Source organism: Saccopteryx leptura, chromosome 10 (genome assembly GCF_036850995.1).
Source record: "Saccopteryx leptura isolate mSacLep1 chromosome 10, mSacLep1_pri_phased_curated, whole genome shotgun sequence".
Lineage (NCBI taxonomy): Eukaryota > Metazoa > Chordata > Mammalia > Chiroptera > Emballonuridae > Saccopteryx > Saccopteryx leptura.
In genome coordinates this window covers 80,802,782-80,825,379 of record NC_089512.1, presented here as the reverse complement: position 1 = coordinate 80,825,379, position 22,598 = coordinate 80,802,782, and positions in this window count along the sequence as shown.

Sequence of the window (22,598 nt, the reverse complement as noted above, 5' to 3'; positions counted from 1 at the left end):
TATTCCTTATAAAAATTGCCTTTATTAAAAAAATAGAATTAAGTAAATTGAAAATTCCACCAAATTATCTAGTCCATTACAGATTTCTAGTTTAATATCAAATGTATTTTTAAGCAAAAGCAACCTTTTCAACAAAACTTGCTTTTAATTTTTTATTTCATTTAACTATATATATTTATATGTTTGATGCTGTAATATTAAAATATAAAAGACCCTAATCACCTGCTTGTTCTCTCTCCATATATATATATATATATATATATATATATATATATATATATATATATATATATATATATGACATTCTATCTCCAAAATGTCTCAAATCCATCTGTTTCTTACCTGGGCATCTGCTGTAGCATTCTACTGCCCTCCCTGCTTCCACTTTTGCCTCTTCCAAGACATTCTTTTAAGCTCCTTCTGTGGCTTCTCTCTCTCTCTCTCTGCCCTTAGTATAAGATTCTAGTTGCATAACATAGCCAACAAATCTCTCCAAACTCTCACATGTGCCTCCATCTCCAAGTGCGTCCCTGTCCCTCATCTCTTTTCTCCCCTCTGCATTTTTCTCTGGTAACAATATTGAGTTATAATTTACATCTCATAAAATCCAGCCATCTAAAGTGTACACTCAATGGATTTTAGTATATTCAGAGAATTATGTAACCTTCACTACAATCAATTTTAGATAATTTTCATCACTCCAGAAGGAAACTCTGTACCTTTTGGCAATCACCCTCAATTTCCTCCAACACTCTCAGCCCTAAGCAGCCACTAATCAACTTTTTATCTCCACAGATTTGCCTCTTCTGGATCTTTTATATAAATGGAATTGAATGGCACTCTATCTAATTTTTGTGACTGGCTTCTCTCATTTAACATAGTGTTTTCAAGATTCATCCATATTGTAGCATGTTTCAGTGCTTCATTCTGCTTTTTTGCTGAACAAAGCTCCATTGTGCAGATGTGTCACATGTTATATATTCATTCACCAGTTGTTAAAGATTTGAATTGTCTCTACTTTTTGGCTATTATGAATAATGCTGCTGAAAGCATTCATGTACAAGATTTTATGTGGACATATAGAGTATTTTTATTTCTCTTTGATATATACCTAGGAATAGAATTACTGGCTCCTATGGTAATTCTACAGTTAATCTTTTGAGGAACTGCCAAGTTGTTTTCCAAAGCAGCTGTACCATTTTATATTTTCTCCATTTGTTCCAATTTCTCCACATCCTTGCCAACACTGTCACTACCTGTCTTTTTTATTACAGCCATTCCAGTGGCAAATTCTTTTTTATTGTGGATTTAATGTGTATTTCTCTAATGGCTAATGATATTGAACATATTTTCATGTGCTTATTGACCATTTGTATATCTTCTTAGGAGAAATGTCAATGCAGAACATTTGCTCATTTAAAAAGTTGGGTTGTCCTTTTATTAATGAATCATAAGAAGTCTTATATGTACTAGATACAAATTCCTTATTAGACAAAATTTGCAAATATTTTCTCCCATTCAGTGGATTGGTTTTTTATTTCTTGAGGAGCAAATGTTCATAATTTTGATAATAATTTATTTTTTTTATTTACTGTGGCTCATGCTTTTGGTGTCATTTCTAGGAAACCATTGTCCAATCCAAGAACATGAAGATTTATTTTTATTCAGTGAGAAGAGAGGAGGCAGAGACAGCCTCCCGCATGCTCCCTGACTGGGATCTACCTGGAAAACCCACTAGTGGGTGATGGTCTGCCCATCTGGGGAGTTGCTCCATTGCTCAGCAACTGAGCTCTTATTAGTGCCTGAGGCAGAGGCCATGGAGCCATCCTCAGCACCTGGGCCAACTTGCTCCAATTGAGTCATGGCTGCAAGAGGGGGGCAGAGAAAAAGATATATTTAAAGAGAAGTGAGAGGGGGAAGGGTAGAGAAGCAGATGGCACTTCTCCTGTGTGTGCCCTGACTGGGATTTGAACCTGGCACATCCACATGCCGAGCTGACATTCTACTACTGAGCCAACCAGCCAGGACTGAGGTCATGAAGATTTAAACATGTGTTTTCCTCCAAGAGTTTTGTTTTTTAGCTCATACATTTAGATCTTTAATCCATTATGAGTTAATATTGGCATATGGTGTGAGGAAGGGCTTCAACTTCATTATTTTGCATATGGATATCTAGTTAACCCAGCACCAATTTCTTAAAAAGACTACTTCCACATTCAAAGGTCTTGGCACCTTTATCAAAATCAGTTGATCGTAGAAACATGGATTTATTTCTGGACCCTCAAATCTATTCTAGTAATCTGTAAATCACTACTGTACTATCTTGGGTCGTTGTAGTAAGTTTTCCAGCTGAGAGGTATGAATTCTCCTACTTTGTTCTTTTACAAGATTGTTTTGACTATTCTGATTCCCTTGCATTTCCATGTGAATTGTAAGACCAACTTGTCAATTTCTTTAAAAAATGACAGCTAAGATTTTAATAGAAATTGCCTGGAGCCTGTTCATATAGTCTTAACAATGTTGTCTTCCAATGATGTCTTGCAACATGTTATGTTTTCCTGTTTATTTAGATTTTCTTTATTTTTTTTCAATAATGTTTTATAGGTTTTAGTGTATAAATTCTGCACTTTTTGTTAAATTTACTCCTAAACATTTAATTTTGTTTGATACTTTTATAAATGATTATTTTCTTAATTCTATTTTCAGATTGCTTATTGAAAGTATATAGAGTCCTGGCTGGTTGGCTCAGTGGTAGAGTGTTGGCCCGGCATGTGGATGTCCTGGGTTTGATTCTTGGTCAGAGCACACAGGAGAAGCACCCATCTGCTTCTCCACCCCTCTCCCTCTTGCTTCTCTCTCTCTCTCTCAATCTCTCTCTCTTTCCCTCCGCAGTCATGGCTCAATTGGAGCAAGTTGGCCCTGGGTGCTGAGAATGGTTCAATAACCTTTGCCTCAAGCATTAAGAAGAGCTTGGTTGCTAAGCAATGGAGCAATTCCCCAGATGGGCAGAGCATTGCTCCCTGGTTGGCTTTCCGGGTGGATCCTATTTGGGGTGCATGCGAGAGTCTGTCTCTCTGCCTCCCCTTCTCTCACTGAATAAAAATAAAAAAAGAAAACATATAGAAACATAATTGATTTTCATATATTGATCTTATATCTTGAAACTTTTCTATATCCATTTACTAGCTCTAATAATTTTTCTTTTCTTGCAGATACCTTAGGATTTTCTATGTACAAGATCACGTCATGTTAAAATAGAGATAACTTTACTTCTTCCTGTTCAATTGGGATGCCTTTTATTGTTTTTCTTACCTAAGAATCTATGTTGGGTAAAAGTGGTAAGAGCAAATATCTTTGTCTTGCTCCTAATTTTAAAAGGAAAGCTTTCAGTCTTTCACCACTTTTTTTTTTTAGTGGAAGCATACAATATTATTTGTCTCACCCTATTTTTATTGAGATATAGTTAACATACAGCATTGTATAAGGTATACAGAATAATAATTTGACTTACATATATTATGAAATGATCACTACAATAAATTTAGTTAACATCTATTATCTCATATCAAAAAGTAGTCTTGCCCTGATCAGAGAGCTCAGTTGGTTGGAGTGTTGTCCCAAAGCACAGAGGTTGCTGGTACATCCCTGGTGAGGGCACATAGAGGAGCACATCAATGTTCCTGTCTCTCTCTCCCTCTCTTCCTACCTCAATCATTCTCTAAAATCAATACTAGAAACATTAAAAAAAGAAAGAAGTAGTCTTTCACCATTAATTGTGATATTTAGCTATTAATTTCAACCCCTAGTTTCTTATGTAGCAACCACACACGGTTTTCAGAACTTCCTAAATTTTTCCATTTCAAAAGGGCCTTTGAAAGCCTGATTCTTCTTATGTTTAGCTTCTTTTCACTCTTCAAATTTCAATAACAACTTTCCTAACTACCCCAGCTAAAATGGACTGTCTCCTCCTCCATTAAGTTTTCCCTACAAGAACATCTTATTTTCTTTGCAGCAGTTATCCCAATCTGTACTCATTTTGTGTATTTATTTGCTTGTTTATTTTCTGTCTCTACATGTTCCATAAAGTCAGGGACCATTTCCATCTTGGTTGCTATTGTATCTCTGGTGTCCAGAACAATAAGTAGTCCATACATTATATTGAGTGAATGAGTAAATAAATAAGCACTTACCACATATCTATGTGTCTTTGAAGTCACATGATATATTTGAAAAACAAAAATGCCTGAAGCAATTTTCTTAAAAACCTCTTCCAGCCAAAACAGCCATTTCAGAAACTACCCAATTGTTTCATGATGGAACCATTTTCAAAATGTTTCTAGAATTCTTCTTTTGGAATTTGTTTTATAACCCATGGTATTTTCTTTGCAAAATATCATTTCTTTCTTTTCTTTTCTTTTTTTTCAGTGAGAGAGACAGAGGGACAGATAGGGACAGACAGACAAGAAGGGAGAGAGATGAGAAGCACCAATTCTTCATTGCATCACCTTAGTTGTTCATTGATTGCTTTCTCATATGTGCCTTGATCAGGGATGAAGGGTCCTCCAGCTGAGCCAGTGACCCCTTGCTCAAGCCAGCAACCATTGGGTCATGTCTATAATCCCACACTCAAGCCAGCAGCCCTGTGCTCAAGCTGGTCACCCTGTGCTGAAGCTGGATGAGTCTGCGCTCAAACCAGCCATCTCGGGGTTTCGAACCTGGGTCCTCTGCATCCCAGGCTGACACTCTATTCACTGCACCAAGCCTGATCAGGCTGCATCATATCATTTCTTAAGAAAAATATGAGTTGTGCAAAATGAAATCTGAATCTACACTATGGGACATATAAATACCTGATGATATGGCACAGCAGTGGATTTGGCAGTAGTAACTTATAGCATGCCCACTAAGAGAGCAGTCCTGTTACTTTTTAAAAAAATTCATTTTAGAGAAGAAGGAAGAGAGAGAGAGAGAGAGAGAGAGAGAGAGAGAGAGAAGTGGGAGGAGCAGGAAGCATCAACTCCCACATGTGCCTTGTCCAGGCAAGCCTGGGGTTTTGAACCTGGGGTTTTGAACCAGCAACCTCAGAGTTCCAGATCAATGCTTTATCTACTGCGCCACCACAGGTAAGGCTGTCCTGTTACTTTTAAAATAGCATTTGGGATAACTCAGTGTATGCTTCTGGAATTAAAACACTTAGGTATGTGAAGAAAAAAAAAGGAAACCTGCAAATAGCTCTTGTCTGAGATTCACATTTGTAGATTGCTTTTCAGTTAGCCTTTAAATATGCAAGAAGCAATCCCGGATGGACTTTTAAGTGAGACCTCTAGTTTTGTCTTAGCTCTAGGACTCTGGTAGGTTATTTGATCCATTCAGGCTTCAGCTTCTGTCATGTGAAATCATTCACATTAAAGGACGTCTAAGAGTTAGATGAGATAATGTAACTGCAAGTGCTCACCCCAGTGCAGGTACAATATACACAGTGGGCTGTCAATAAATGATTGCCACTATTGTGAGTATAATCACCTCTTTAGCCCCACCTCTATCTTACAGCTAATGAAACTGAGAGACTTAGTCATTTGTCATGAATAAGGACAGTTGTTAAAAAACTGAAATTCATAACTGGATCTGCTGGTTTCCAATCCCCTTCTTTCTGTTTCAACACACAGAATAGGCCTCGGTTTGCAAAGCCTGACACCTGGAAGGGGCAAGTGCATTTCATGGCTATAAGATAGCAAGAAAAGAATACGGCTTGTATGCTTTCCTAATGAAGACTACACAGAATGCAAATCAGAATCCTTCTGTAAAACTGAATTCATTTTGTTATTGCTTCAGGATAAAATAGATTTCATTACCATTTTCTATCACTATTTGTCCAGTTTTCCTGCTCTGAGAGCATCTGGCCTTTTAGAATTAGAATGGGGGAACTTAGTTGATCACAATAGTCATTGGGAAGTCATAGGGGAAAGAAATAAAAATAACCTTCGCTGATGCAAAAGAAATGAAAAAAAAATAACCTTGGGGGAGCAATAACATTTTAATTTGAAAATTTTTTATAAGATTAGACTAGAAAGTCTTTGTGACCATATATAATACATGGATGACCTTTATAATGATTTTATTTCACTTGGCCTTTAGGAAAAATGATATTGGTAAGAAGTAATAGGTTGAAAAACACTTTCAGAGAAATTTAAATTTTTAACATTTAAATATATTCTATTAGGTGTTTTTTACAACTATTGATTATATCATTTATTAATAGAATCTGTCCTGCAGGAAATGACTCCACAAAACAAAATAGCAAGAAAGCTCTGATTTCTGTTCCTTTCTTTATAATTTTTCTGCATTCTTATAGGCTGAGCTTGGGTTGTACACTTACGTTTTCAACAAAGATGAGGTCATACGGGTGGAAATTCAGCCCAGTCCCTTGCCACCTCCTGAAGTATTCCAGAGAATGGAGTACCTTTTATCTTTCTACTACTTTTCCATATTTTCACCAAGTCACATGCCCAAGAAGCTACATTCATCTTTGAGGGACACCTTCTCTAAATCGTTCAAACACAATGTGTAGGATAGGATGACTCTGATATAGGCATTATGACCATACTAAAATTTGGCTAGTAATGTAATATGAAATTAACTTACATAGCAAAATAATTTTTGCAAGAATGAGCAAACACACTAACTCTTGATTGTACAAGTTCATTTCATAACAGAAAGTTAATACTGTGTGAAAACTTCCAAAGTTTAATAGCTGTTAATTCACTTCATTCATGCATAAATGCATCTATTTATTCAATACATATAATAAAAGAATAATGCCATTGCTGATCTAATAGATAAAAAATTTCAGAGAGAGTTTCATAAACAGTGAAGGAAATTTAATCCATTGCTATTATACGCTATCACTGTGTGATTGCATGCATATTACTGTGATTACCTATTAATTTATAACACTGCACATTTAGCATGGATTGTTGAAAACTTGCCTGTTTTCTGAATAGGGCCTAAGAAAAAGCTTGCATTTTTAACAACCATATGATTAGCCTCTGGCCCACTGTTTTCTTTGTACCCTTTGAAGGACACCCCTGTTGAGTGTTTGCCTTTCTAGCAATTGTTAGGTTCTCAGAATGGTTCCTTTTGGGTGACTGCCAGAACTCATTAGGCTTCCACACCCAGCTCAAGTAGCATTAGCCAGCAGATTTATTTTAATATAAACACTGTTACTGAATGTGTTCTGCTGCATTATTTTTCTGGGGTCTTTATCTCTGTATGAGTTCTCTTTTTATTTTTTGTTGTGCCACAGTGGAAGCATTTCAGAGCTTTTCAATGAGCCACCAAATCCCTTCAAGATGAGAGCTCTCACTTCCATGGGTGCCCTTTCTGAAATCATGGGAATTAGTGCTTTATGTATTAATCATGTCACAGCTCTTCACAGATTAATTAATCCATCTGGTAAAAACATTTCAAACAAATCATTTTTACTTTTTCTTCCTTTTACTTAAAGGTGTTTTGGGGGGCAACACTGAGAAAGACTCCCTGCATTTGTGAGAAGACGGTTATTCTAATATGGGACTGGTCACCTTGTGTGGAAGTCTTTACAGATAAACCAGATTCTCCAACTTTTAGTGCTTGACAGTGTTACTAGTGGAGGTTTTTGAAGTATTTTGGCTTCACAGTACTTATTTTCCCTTCTCTTGATAACTGTATCTCCATTTTCCTTTGTGCTAATGAGGTACTATTCTTTCAATGCCCATCTAGGGTTGAGCATATACAGGGGGACCTCAGGTTACAACGCAGTTCTGTTCCTACAACAGTGACATAACCCAAATTTTGGTGTAAGTTGAAACACACCCTAGCTTAAGTCACTTACCTATCCTAACACAGTTGTAAAATCATAATCTAGAACATAAAAACACAAACATCCCACATTACTACGTATTATTCTTCCATGCACAACCAAACTAGTTCACCCATGTAGTCTGTAAGTACGATACTAATGGTGTAAGCCAAAACACTCACATCTCAATTTTTTAAAGTTTTCATGGGAGTGAGCATTGTAAAGTCTAAACATTGTATGTTGAGACTGTCATAACCTGGAGGATCCCCTGTACCTGTCTGAGTCAATTAGTATATCACATTTCTTGGTTATCATGATTTATTTAGAGAATGTCATGTGATCAGTTGGGAGACAATGAGACACACAAATCCTTGTTTGGTGGAATACTGGGACAAGAACTCTCTCTGTTTTCTACTGGCTACAAATGAAGAAAGATATAGCCCTGTGACCTCCAGAAAGCTGTCTTGAGACTACTGTGAAAGTGCCTATCTGAGAATGGTGTCTGCAGAGATGGAGACAGAGGAGCTAGATCTGTATGGCTTTATTTGGGCTATTGTGCCCAGCTGTGCCTAAAGTCAGATTTACCTTTGGATTTTTTTAGTTATCGAGCAGTTCTCATTTTGCTTCATCCAGTTAGGTTTAGAACAAACATCTGTACAATGCTGGGGTGTGAGGAAGTACATGAGTTGAGGATATCTTTGCTGGAAATGAAGCATCACTGTGATAATTTGGAATCCCTCCTGGTTCCACTTTAGCTCAGAACTCCACTGGTTTGAGAAGACTGAAAGTTTCAGCAACTCCTCTTGAGCTAATTCTCATTTTATATTATCTTAGTTCCAAGCTTGGCCAACCCTGTCTATCTTGTAGCTACAAGGACTGTGGGTAAAGTCACATGATCATCATTCCTTTGTAGTTCCTCCTTACAAACAGAGCTCAGAGTCCACATGTTTGAAATCATTACATTCATGTCTGAGGAGATTTGTAGAAAAGACAGGAGACCTGGAATAAAGCTGTTTTACTTCATTTAAATTAGCATGTCTCAATCTGAAATTGGGTGAGGTCTCTAATGAATTTGTATAAGGAATATGCTTGGTCTCAAAGTTGCAGGTTACCAGATAATTTTATTTTCTTTCATTTGGGTTCAACTTCTTAAAATTGATAACTGAAAATGGTTACCTATTTATGAGGGATAAAAATGCCAGCAAATGTTTTTGATAATATTTGAACATATATATGGAAAACTGAAGAGTTTTTGTTTAATTGGATGTATCCGTAATATTTAAAATATGGTTATTTCCCTTTACATTTACAATATGTGACCATATAAAGTAGTCCACTGATTTAATAAAAGGAGCAAAGGAAATACAATAATGGAACAAAGATAGTCTTTCCAACAAAAGATGCTGAACAACTTGACATTCATGTGCAAAAAAAGGTGAATTTAAATACAGACCTTACACCCTTCACAAAAATTTATTCAAAATGGATCATAGATCTAAGTGTAAAATTCAAAACTATAAAACTCCTAGAGAATGACACAGAAGAAATTCTAGATGACCTTGAGTTTAGAATTGATAAGCTTGAGTTCACATTAAAATTTTAAAATTCTGCTCTGCAAAGACACTGTCAAGAGAATGAGAAGATAAAACACAGGCTGGGAGAAAATATTTTTAAAAGACATCAGTTAAAGGATGGTTATCTGAAATATTAAAAGAATTATTAAACCTCAACAATAAGAAAACAACCCAATTGACAAGGTCAAGGACTTTAACAGACACCTCACCAATGAAAATAAACAGATGGCAAATAAGTATATAAAATCATGCTTCATATCATATGTCATCAGCAAAATGCAAATTAAAACAATTAGATGCCACTACAACCCTATCAGAATAACCAAAATTTTTAATTCTGATAATACCAAACGCTGGAGAAGATGTAGAGCAACAGGGACTTCCATTGGTGGGAGTGCAAAATGGTACAACCACTTTGGAAGACAGTTTGGAGATCTCGCACAAACTAAATACTCTTACCATATGATCTAAGACTCACACTCCTTGGTATTTACCCAAAAGAGTTGAAAACTTATGTCTACATAAAAACCTGCACATAGATGTTTATAGCAGCTTTATTCATAATTGTCAAAACTTGCCCTGGCCGGATAGCTCAGTTGGTTAGAACATCATCCTGATACGCCAAGGTTGCAGATTGGATCCCAGTCAGGGAACATACAAGAACCAACCAGTGAATGCATAAATCAGTGGAAAAACAGATTGATGTGTGTGTGTGTGTGTGTGTGTGTGTGTGTGTGTGTGTGTGTGTGTCTCCCTCTTTCTTTCTAAAATCAATAAATAAAAACAAGTTTTAAACTTGTGAGCAATCAAGATGTCCTTCAGTAAGTGGATGGGTAAATAAATTTACTGGTATATCCAGACGATGGAATATTATTCAATGCTAAAAAGAAATGAGCTATGAAGCTATGAAAAGATATGAAGGAAGCTAAATTTGTATTACTAAATTAAAGAAGCCAATCTGAAAAGGCTACAAACTGTATGATTCCAACTTTGTGACATTCTGGAAAAGGCAAAACTATATGGGACAGTAAAAATATCAGTGGTAACCAGGGGTTAGAAGGAGGGAGGAATGAATAGGGGGACTACAGAGGGTTTTTAGGGCAGTGAAAAATTCTGTATGTTACTGTAATGATGAATAGATGTTATTATACATTTGTCCAAATCCAAAGAATGTACAACACCAAGAGGGAACCCTAATGTAAACTATGGGCTCTGGGAGGTAGTGATGCATCAGTGTAGGTTCACCAATTGCAGCAAATGTACTGCCTGGTGGAGGCTGTAAGGGTGGGGCTGTGCCTATGTGGGGAGAGGGAAGTTATGGGAAATTTTGGTGCCTTCTGATCAGATTGCTGTGAACATACAACTGCTATAAAAATAGTCTATTTAAAACAAACAAACAAAAAGATAGGTGCACTTCTATATATGAATTTCAATAAAAGGTATTTTAAAATACTGGTAATTCCAATATTTAAAGTGAATAAAATTATCTGAACATGTTTATTGATTAACTATTAGAATAATTTAAAATATAGATAGTTTGTATCCCCTATTGATATAACAGCCCAGTATATGTATTAAATTTGTATAATTATTTTATTTATCTTAATTAATTAATTAATTTTCTATTCAGTGAGAAGAGGGGAGGCAGAGAGACATACTCCTGCATAAACCCTGACTGAAATCCACCCAGAAAGCCCACTAGGGGGTGATGCTCTGCCCACCTGCAGCATTGCTTCATTGCTCAGCAACTGTGCTCCTCTTAGTGCCTGAGGCGGAGGCCATGGAGCCATTCTCAGTGCCCAGGGCCAACTTGCTCCAATCAAGCCATGGCTGCAGGAGGAGAAGAGAGAGAGAAATAGAGACAGAGAGAAGCAAGAGAGGGAGGAGTGGAGAAGCAGATGGCACTTCTCCTGTGTGCCCTAACCAGGAATCAAACCCAGGACATCCACACACTAGGCTGATACTCTACCAGTGAGCCAACCGGCCAGGGCTTATTTTTATTTTCCAATTAAAGTTTACTTTCAGTATTTTGTATTAGTTTCAGGTGTACACTGTAGTGACTAGAGAATTATCTACTTTACAATGGATTGCCCCTGATATTTTCGTCATCTACCTAGTGCCATACATAGTTATCACAGTATTATTGACTATGTTGCCTATGTGGTACTTTACTAAATTTGTCTTTAAGTTGTGTCAGAATACTGCATTTATTAATTCTAGAAATAATTACTAAGTCCATCTGAATGTAATAGTTAGTAAAGTCTCTGTTTTTAGTCAGGAACCATATAAAATAAAGCCTAGAAATCCCTCATCTGTTCAAATTCACATTCTTTTGTTTCTAGCTTGTGATTTTTTATTACTGAACAAAAAAGTACTGTATGTCTTTTAAGACAGTCTCAGCATGCCATTCCAGATATTCACCTTAACTCTTCTATGTTGTATACAACACTCTACCTGGATTTTTTTTTTTTTGTATTTTTCTGAAGTTGGAAACGGGGAGGCAGTCAGACTCCCGCATGCGCCTGACTCGCCTGACCGGGATCCACCAGGCATGCCCACTAGGGGGCGATGCTCTGCCCATCTGAGGTGTTGCTCTGTTGCAACCAGAGCCATTCTAGTGCCTGAGGCAGAGGCCATGAGCCATCCTCAGTGCCTGGGCCAACTTTGCTCCAATGGAGCCTTGGCTACAGGAGGGGAAAAGAGAGACAGAGAGGAAGGAGAGGGGGTGGGGTGGATAAGCAGATGGGCGCTTCTCCTGTGTGCCTTGGCCGGGAATCAAACCCGGGACTCCTGCACACCAGGCCGACGCTCTACCACTGAGCAAACTCTACCCGGATTTTATTTGGTCCAGCCAGTTTTGCTTTTGAGCAGATTAATTAATTTATTTATGATGCTGATTCCAACTTAATTATCTTTGAGTGCAAATAACATTAAATATAAAGCACTTCAAGCTTCTCAAAAGTCAAGCACTAAAAAAATCTGCAATGTTCTATTGCAATTGTTTTTCTACTGTTTATTTAAGTACTCAAATATTGCTAGTGTTAGGAGGTCTTTTTACTTTAAAAAAATTTATTGATTGATTTTAGAGAAAAAGGAAGTGTAAGAGAGAGAGAGAGAGAGAGAGAGAGAAAGAGAAATATTGATCTGTTTCTGTATGTGCCCTGTAACCTTTGTGTATTGGGATGACACTCTAACCAACCCAGCCATATGGCCAGTGTTGTTTTGTTTTGTTTTTTAATCTTATGGATATTATTCATTGAAGTTTCAGATTTGGTTCCTAGAACACATTTATTATCATTTTATATCTGTCTATCTGTCTGTCTATCTAATCTATCATCTCTTTTTCACTTATTTATCATCATCCATTTTAATTCTAGTTGTATTTGTCAGACGGAGACTGATTGATCCAGAGAGACCCTTCTAAAGTTGAGAGGTTTTTTTTGGAGCTGTGATGAACATTGATGCAGAGTTGAGTTGTTTTCCTGGTTGTGATGAGTAGTGTCTACTCTCTGTGCCTTTGCCATTTTCCTTTGTTTCATGGCTCTCTGTTTGCAGTTGTGATTCCACTCTAGTCATGAGCTGGCACTTAACCACTCTAGAGAAAGCATGGATTGAACTAAATGATATTAAAACTATTGTGTATGAGTTCACTTGTCACTACCTTAAAGTGTTTTCCTTCTCATTCTTTTGACTCTCCTTTTTCTTAAATCTTAAATTTAGAGTTTTTTCAAATTATTGTTTTTTCAAATTAGTACAATGAATTTACAAGTGTCTTCAATTTTACCTGTTTTTATTTATATTTTCAAATTATTCAATTGAGATAATTTATATAAAACATCTATTACTAGTTTGAAAACAGTCAACAAACTAGTTTTTTTAAAAAAATTCCTTTTTTATTAACTTGTTTTTCTTTTTTAAATTTTATTTATTTTAAATTTTTTTATTTTTTATTTACAGAGACAGAGAGAAGGATAGATAGGGACAGACAGACAGGAATGGAGAGATATGAGAAGCATCAATCACTAGTTTTTCATTGCAACACCTTAGTTTTTTATTGATTGCTTTCTCACATGTGCCTTGACCGTGGGGCTACAGCAGACCGAGTAACCCCTTGCTCGATCCTGTGACCTTGGGTCCAAGCTGGTGAGCTTTGCTCAAACCAGATGAGCCCGTGCTCAAGCTGGCGACCTCGGGGTCTCGAACCTGGGTCCTCGGCATCCCAGTCCGACGCTCTGGTCAGGCTAACTTGGTTTTCTGATGTGACCTAACATTTAGAGTACTTTGCAGAAAAACTTCCCTCTTCGAAAGAGGTGGGAAAAGCTGGAAAGATGAGTTGAGAGCTTCCTCATTCACTAGGTTCCAAACATGTCAGTCATCTCTATTGTGCAAAATACCTTAGGACTTGTGGCTTTCCTCAGATCACTTATAAAACTATTTGTGATGGCTGCAAACTTTGAAGCAGGAAGTAGCATAGATCTGCCATGGGTAATGGAATGGATGTGATTAATACTGTTGACAGATTTCAAGGATGATAGCCTTACTAATCAGGACCAGTGGTCCACATTAATACTTGCATCAGATAATTACCAAATGCAGTGAATACTTTTTAATTCTTATTTGATCTCCAGACATAGCAACAGCATCAAGTCAAATAAATGTTAGGCTCTAAGGCAGAGAGGATAACCTGGTATCTACTCTTTACTCTATAATGCTATGCCAAATGACTCCTTCACTATCTGTAAAACCTCTTAACCATTGATCCTCATGCCATCCAGCTTTGACTCTCACTATGCCCTCTATCTTTTAATAACATGCCAGTGTTGGAACACTCATTCTCATGCATTTAAAGCTTGTTTCTTAAATTTTTTATTTTGCAAGAATTCATATTTACAAAACAGCTGTAATAAAGTAGATAGACTTCCTATAGTCCCTTCAGTCAGCTTCCCCAATGTTAACCTCATATCTAACCTTAGCACATTTATCAAAACTAGAAAATTACCATTGTCATAACAGAATTAACTAAACAGCAGATTTTATTTGAACTTACTTTACTAGTTTATCCACTCGTGTCTTTTTTTTTTGATCCAGTAGCACATTGCATTTAGTTGTCCCCTTAGTCTTCTCCAAACTGTCTTGTTCTTTCAGTCTTTCTTGTTTCTCATGAGTTTGACACTTTTGAAGACTACTGACGGATGTTTTGTAAAAGGTGCCTCAATTTGGGTTTGGGGATGTTTTCATGATTAAACTGCGGTTATGGATTTGACAAAGACTACCATAAAAGTAAAGTATCCTTCCCATCACATCATATCTGAGAGTGCATGGTGTCATATGACTTCATGCTGGTGATGTAAACCTTGATCACTTGGCTAAGGTGATGTTTTGATGGGTTTCTCTACTGTAAAATTACTATTTTTTCCCCTTTTCTACTCTTGGGTAAAAGTGAACCAGTAAGTGTAGCCCACCTTTTGGAAGGAGGAATATTGAAAAAATTTTGGACATATATTAAAATCACCACAACAATAACTATTTTGAGGAATATAGTTTGAGGCTATATAAATATTGCTTTTCTGTAATGTTTTGGTTACAACTTTTAGCATTCGTCTCTGGTGATTGCTATGGTAATTTTCTGTTTTCTTCATTTCTTCTACATTTATTATTTAAATTATTCTCGTCCCTTCCATATTTATTTAATTATTTAATTTTATTAGTTAATTTAAAATTTTTTTAAAAATTTATTGGGGTAACATCAGTTAATAAAATCAAATGAATTTCAGATGTACAATTCTATAATTCTCCATCTGTATGTTGTATTGTGTGTTCACCACCCTCAATCAAGTCTCTTTCCTCCACCATTGTCACCCCTGTACCCTCTTCTTCCAGTCCCACCCCTTTTCATCTTGTGATTCCCATACTGTCGTTTGTGTCTATGAGTATATTTTTGTCTTTGCTTCATCCCTTCACCTTTTTTAACCTAATTTCTCAACCCCTGTTCCCTCTGACAGCTGTCAGCCTGTTCTCTATCTATGAATCTGTTTCTGTTTTGTTTGTTAGTTTACTTTGTTCATTAGATTCTGTATATAAGTGAAATTCATTTATGTCTCTATAAATTCTTGGATATTTATTTTATGTTTGTGCTATAATCCAATACTATTTTTTTGTTGTTGCTCAAAATGCTTTCTCTATTAGAAGTTTTTTATGTTGGTTTTTATGTCCTACGACATTCTTTCTTCTGTCTCTTCTTTTTAAGAACTTCAATTCTGGCATTCATCACAGGTTTTCTGCTCCCTTCTGTGACCTTATAAACTCCCATGATTCTTATCTTCACCAACTTCAGCCAACTATTCCAGTGGCCACGCTCTGAATTTTGTCATCATCTGGAGTTGTTCTATTTTCATAATGTTCAATTTATGTGTCTTGGCCCTGGGCCAGGTATCTCAGTTGGTTAGAACATTGTCCTGACCTGCCGAGGTTGCAGGTTTGATTCCCAGTCAGGACACATACAAGTAACAACCAGTGACAGCATGAATAAGTGGGACAATAAATCAATGTTTCTCTCTCTCTGTGTACCTCCCTCTCTCCCTTTCTCTGTCTCTAAAAATCAATTAAAAACAATCTGTCTCATTATTTCAGGCCTCTCAGTCTTTTCCTGCAACTAGTATTCCTTCATCTCATAGATGCTTTCAGTTCCTTTACTATTATGTTTTCTGCCAGTCCATAAATCTTAGAGTTTAGAGTCCACAAGCCGAGCCAGTACTTCAGCCAGTGGAAGGTGAAAACCACACAACCTTATTAGGCTCTTTGCAGTGTTTTTGGCAAATCTTTTTCTGTGTGGGGACTCAGCTCTCTCTCTCTTACTCACCACTCTCCTCAAAGCAGTCGCTCTATACCTCTTTGCTCCCACTTCTCCTCAGCTGAGCTCATTTGTTGCTGCACAGAGAACAACAGCAATCATCAAAAAGAACACCCTCAACTACAGCCAACAAACTCATCATCTTACTCTTTTTTTCTCCCCCCTTTATTTTCTTCCTCTAATGAAGGATGCAGTCTTCTTTTTTCATTTAAATAAATTTTTATTTTAATGGGGTGACATCAATAAATCAGGGTACATACATTCAAAGAAAACATTTCCAGGTTATCTTGTCATTTAGTTCTGTTGCATACCCATCACCCGAAGAGAGATCGTCCTCCGCCACTCTCCATCCAGTTCTCTCTGTACCCCTCCCCCTGCCCCTCTCCCTCCTTCCCTCCTCCCACCCCCCGTAACCACCACACTCCCGTCCATGCCTCTTAGTCTTGCTTCTATGTCCCACCAATGTATGGAATCCTGAAGTTCCTGTTTTTTTCTGATTCGCCCATTTCACCCCACAAAATGCTACCAAGACTCCACCATTCCGCTGCAAGTGATCCGATGTCATCATTTCTCCTAGCTGAATAGTATACCATGGTGTATATGTGCCCCATCTTCTTCATCCAGTCCTCTATTTTTTTTTTTACAGTGATTAAAAGCCTTTAAGCAAACTCTTGGCCAATACAGCAAGAATCCCTAAAAGAGTAGTGTCCTTAACATGTTCACCAAGTCCAAGTTGGCCCCATCACCATGCCAAATCCCTGAAAAATGCGACCCAACCACAGTTCAGTCTGTTAGGAGCTGTCACAGGGAGCAGGAGTCCAGGAAAGTTCCCCACAGGAAAAGTCCGCATGGCACTGGAATTGTTGTCACCATTCTATACTTTGCAGCTCATGTCCAAGTCCCAATGACCGCTGCTTCTAGCTGGTAATGATTCAGGTAGATTGGAAAAAGCCATTTGCAGCATGCGTGGATATGGAGCTTCTGTTCTCCTCTGCCTGGAAAGTTGAGACCAGGTTGCTTTTCCCTGGAGCTCTGTGACTGTGCCCTGGTAAAGAGAACCTTGAGATACACTAAGCTGGGTGGCAAAGGTAAATTCATAATATAAGTTGGCAAAAGGAGGAAAGAGAGCTCTAAATTAGGAGTAGGTCCCAGCCTAAAATATGAGTGGGGCATTGAGGTAGGAGGGATAAAGGAAACACTATATATTAAGCAAAGCAGCAGAAAATAGGACTATCAACACCCACAACAGAGATCTTTGAGGGAAGAATAAAAAATCTGACTATTCAGGCAAAACATAGTTAAGTGGCCCTGGTGCGAATGAGATCAGTTTACCTGCTTCTTGGAAGAAATACCCTAGGCTCGTCCACAGTGTCATAGATGGGGCCGACGGCCCTGGGCACCTTCAGCCTTCAGTGGCAAAGCCCAGCTTTCTGGGCAAGGTTAGGACATAGGTGGCTGGAGCAGGGCTGGAAGAGACTGAACCCTCCCTTAGAGGAGCGAGGGGGAAGCCCACCTTCCAGTGTCCCTGTTTCCTAACAGCAGAGGTGTGTAAGCCTGGCAGGCTTTAGCTCAATGACCTTCCTTTCCACTATTGAAGCAGGACCCAGATGGCATCCTATGAGACCCATTTGGGGCGTTGGAGCCTTTAAGGGTGTATCCTAAAAGCTGGCAGTTCCCCTGATCTCTATTGGGCTTTTTCTGCCTCTAGGTATCTTAAAAGCCATTCTCAGAAGATCTCGCTGAGGGGTTTGAGGATCCCCATCTGCCTATATAAATCTTTTCCATATATCTGGAGCTAAAAAAGACAGAACAGTGTTATTAGCTAGATCTAATAAAGAAGGTAGTAGTTTGCAGGCGAAAAAGATTTGGTGTCTCCTGTTCATCAGCATTCAAAAGAAATGTAAATTTTTTTTTTTTAAGTAAAAAGCATGATATGGTAGACCCGTCGGAGTCATTGGCCTGGTGTGCAGAATTCCCGGGTTCGATTCCTGGCCAGAGCACACAGGAGAAGCGCCCATCTACCTCTCCACCCCTCCCCCTCTCCTTCCTCTTCGTCTCTCTCCTCCCGCCCGCAGCCAAGGCTCCACCAGAGCAAAGCCACCCTGGGCACTAAGAATGGCCCCATGGCCTCCGCCCCAGTCGCTAAAATGGCTCCGGTTGTAACAGAGCAACACCTCAGATGGGCAGATCATTCCCCCCTGGTAGGCATGCCAGGTGGATCCCAGTCAGGCACATGCAGGAGTCTGTCTGACCGCCTCCCCATCCCCATCCTCATAAAAATACAAAAAATAAATAAATAAAAGAAAAAATACTAAAAAATTAAAATAAAAAATAAAAAGGGGGGGGGGCATTCCCTTGTGCTAAAGCTCCAGGGAGCATGGAGTGAGCTTGAGTATGTCCTATAAAACATGGAGCTCTATGATGACATATAAGTCTTTGAAGAAGGAGGAACTGCTGAAATAGTTTATCAGCATTTGTCCCTAAGACAGCAGTCTTTATAGTGGGAAAACCATACGTAAATATTTGCTGTCTGTCTATAGATTAAGGGGGGAATATGGCAAATGCTGAAAAGCCATGATCTTTGTGCCCCTCCCCTCCCCCAACCCCCTCCTTCTCCTCCCCCCACCCTGTAACCTCAACATTGTTGTTCATGTCTCTGAGTCTCATCTTTATGTCCCACCTAAGTATGGAAACATATAGTTCTTAGTTTTTTCTGATTTACTTCTTTCACTCAGTATAATGTTATCAAGGCCAATCCATGTTGTTGTAAAAGATCCTATGTCATCATTTCTTATGGCTGAGTAGTATTCCATAGTATATATATACCAAAGCTTTTTAATCCACTCATCTTCTGATGGACACTTGGGCTGTTTCCAAATCTTTGCTATTGTGAACAATGCTGCCATAAACATGGGGGTGCATTTCTTCTTTTCAAACAGTGCTATGGTGTTCTTGGAGTATATTCCTAACAGTGGTATAGCTGGGTCAAAAGGCAGTTCGATTTTTAATTTCTTGAGAAATCTCCATACTGTTTTCCACAGTAGCTGCACCAGTCTGCATTCCCACCAGCAGTGCAGGAGGGTTCCCTTTTCTCCACATCCTTGCCAGCACTTATTCTGTGTTGTTTTATTGATGAGCACCATTCTGACTTATGTGAGGTGATATCTCATTGTGGTTTTAATTTGCATTTCTCTAATCATTAGTGATGTTGAACATTTTTTCATATGCCTGTTGGCCATCTGGGTGTCCTCTTTGGAGAAGTGTCTATTCATTTCTTTTGCCCATTTTTGGATTGGATTGTTTGTCGTCCTGGTATTAAGTTTTACAAGTTCTTTATAAATTTTGGTTATTAACCCCTTATTAGAAGCTATGTCAAATATATTCTCCCATTGTGTAGTTTGTCTTTTTATTCTGTTCTTATTGCCTTTAGCTGTGCAGAAGCTTTTTAGTTTGATAAAGTCCCATTTGTTGATCCTGTCTTTTATTTCACTTGCCTGTGAAGACAAATCAGCAAATATATTGCTGCGAGAGATGTCGGAGAGCTTACTGCCTATGTTTTTTTCTAAGATGCTTATGGTTTCACGGCTTACATTCAAGTCTTTTATCCATTTTGAGTTTATTTTTGTGAGTGGTGTAAGTTGGTGGTCTAGTTTCATTTTTTTGCAGGTAGCTGTCCAGTTTTCCCAACACCATTTGTTGAAGAGGCTGTCTTATCTCCATTGTATTGTCTTACCTCCTTTGTCAAATATCAGTTGTCCATAGAGCTGTGGGTTTATTTCTGAGTTCTCTGTTCTGTTCCATTGATCTATGTGCCTGTTCTTATGCCAGTACCATGCTGTTTTGAGTACAATGGCCTTATAATATAACTTGATATCTGGAAGTGTGATACCTCCCGCTTTTTTTTTCCTTTTCAGGATTCCTGAGGCTATTCGTGTTCTTTTTAGGTTCCATATAAATTTTTGGAATATGTGTTCTATGTCTTTGAAGTAAGTCATTGGTATTTTAATTGGTATTGCATTGAATTTATAAATTGCTTTGGGTAATATAGACATTTTAATGATGTTTATTCTTCCTAACCATGAGCATGGTATATGCCTCCACTTATTCGTATCTTCCCTGATTTCTTTTATCAATGTTTTATAATTTTCCGAGTACAAGTCTTTAATCTCCTTGGTTAGATTTATTCCTAGGTACTTTATTTTTTTGGTTGCAATGGTAAAGGGGATTGATTCCCTGATTTCTCTTTCTGACAGTTCATTATTAGTGAATAAAAATGCCTCTGATTTCTGAGTATTGATTTTATATCCTGCCACCTTGCCAAATTCATTTATCAGGTCTAGTAGTTTTTTCACTGAGACTTTAGGGTTTTCTATATACAATATCATGTCATCTGCAAATAATGATAGTTTTACTTCTTCTTTTCCAATTTGGATTCCTTTTATTTCTTTTTCTTGTCTGATTGCTGTGGCTAGGACTTCCAGAACTATGTTGAATAAGAGTGGTGAAAGGGGGCACCCCTGCCTTGTTCCTGATCTTAAGGGTATTGCTTTTAATTTTTGCCCATTGAGTATGATGTTGGCTGTGGGTTTGTCATAGATGGCCTTTATCATGTTGAGGTATGTTCCCTGTATTCCCACTTTGCTGAGAGTTTTGATCATGAATGGGTGCTGGACTTTATCAAATGCTTTTTCTGCATCTATTGAAATTATGATGTGGTTTTTCTCCTTTCTCTTGTTTATGTGATGAATCACATTGATTGATTTGTGAATATTGTACCAGCCTTGCCTCCCAAGAATAAATCCTAGTTGATCATGGTGTATGATTTTTTCCATATATTGCTGGATCCGGATTGCTAATATTTTGTTGAGAATTTTTGCATCTAAGTTCATCAGGGATATTGGCCTATAATTTTCTTTTTTTGTGTTGTCTTTGCCTGGTTTTGGAATGAGAATTATGCTCGCCTCATAAAAGGAGCTTGGAAGTCTTCCTTCTTCTTGAATTTTTTGAAATAGCTTGAGAAGGATAGGAGTTAGTTCTTCTTTAAATATTTGGTAGAATTCACTTGTGAAGCCATCAGGCCCAGGACTTTTCTTTTTTGGGAGTTTTTTGATAGCTGTTTGAATCTCATTTGTTGTAATTGGTCTGTTTAGGTTTTCTGATTCTTCCAGATTGATTTTTGGAAGATTATATGATTCAAGGAATTTGTCCATTTCTTCTAGGTTGTCTAGTTTTTTGGCGTACAGTTCTTCATAGTATTTTCTTACCATATTTTGTATTTCTGTTGTGTCAGTTATTATTTCTCCACTCTCATTTCTAATTTTATTTATTTGAGTCCTCTCTCTTTTTTTCTTGGTGAGTCTTGTTAAAGGTTCATCGATCTTGTTTACCTTTTCAAAGAACAAGCTCCTGGTTTCATTGATCCTCTGTATTGTTTCTTTAGCCTCTATGTCATTTATTTCTGCTCTGATCTTTATTATTTCCTTCCCTCTACTAGCTTTGGGCTTTACTTGCTGTTCTTTTTCTAGTTCTTTTAGATGCAGGGTTAAGTTGTTTATTTGAGCTTTTTCTAGTTTCTTGAGGTATGCCTGTAATGCTATAAACTTCTCTCTCAGGACTGCTTTTGCTGTGTCCCATAAATTTTGAGTTGATGTATGCTCATTATCGTTTGTTTCTAGGAATTTTTTAATTTCTTCTTTGATCTCAATGTTAACCCATTCATTGTTTAATAACGTGCTATTTAGTTTCCAAGTGTTTGAATGTTTTTCAATTTTTCTATTGTGGTTGATTTCTAGTTTAATGCCATTGTGAACAGAGAAAGTGCTCGATATGATTTCAAGCTTCTTAAATTTGTTGAGCCCTCTTTTGTGCCCTAACATGTGGTCTATTCTAGAGAATGTACCATGAGCGCTTGAAAAGAATGTATATTCTGCTGTTTTAGGGTGAAAGGTTCTGAAGATATGTATTAAATCGAGTTGATCTATTATGTCCTTTAAGTCTGCTGTTTCTTTGTTAATTTTCTTTCTTGAGGATCTATCTAATGACGTTAATGGGGTATTGAAATCCCCTACTATTATAGTATTGCTGTTGATCTCGCCCTTTAAGTTCATCAAAGTCTGCTTTATATATTTAGGTGCTCCTATATTAGGTGCGTAGATATTTATAAAGGTTATATCTTCCTTTTGGATTTCTCCCTTTATCATTATGTAGTGACCTTCTTTATCTCTAACTATGGTCTTGGTTTTAAAGTTCATTTTGTCTGATATAAGTATTGCTACCCCAGCTTTTTTTTTATTTCCATTTGCATGAAATATTTTTTTCCATCCTTTTATCTTCAGTT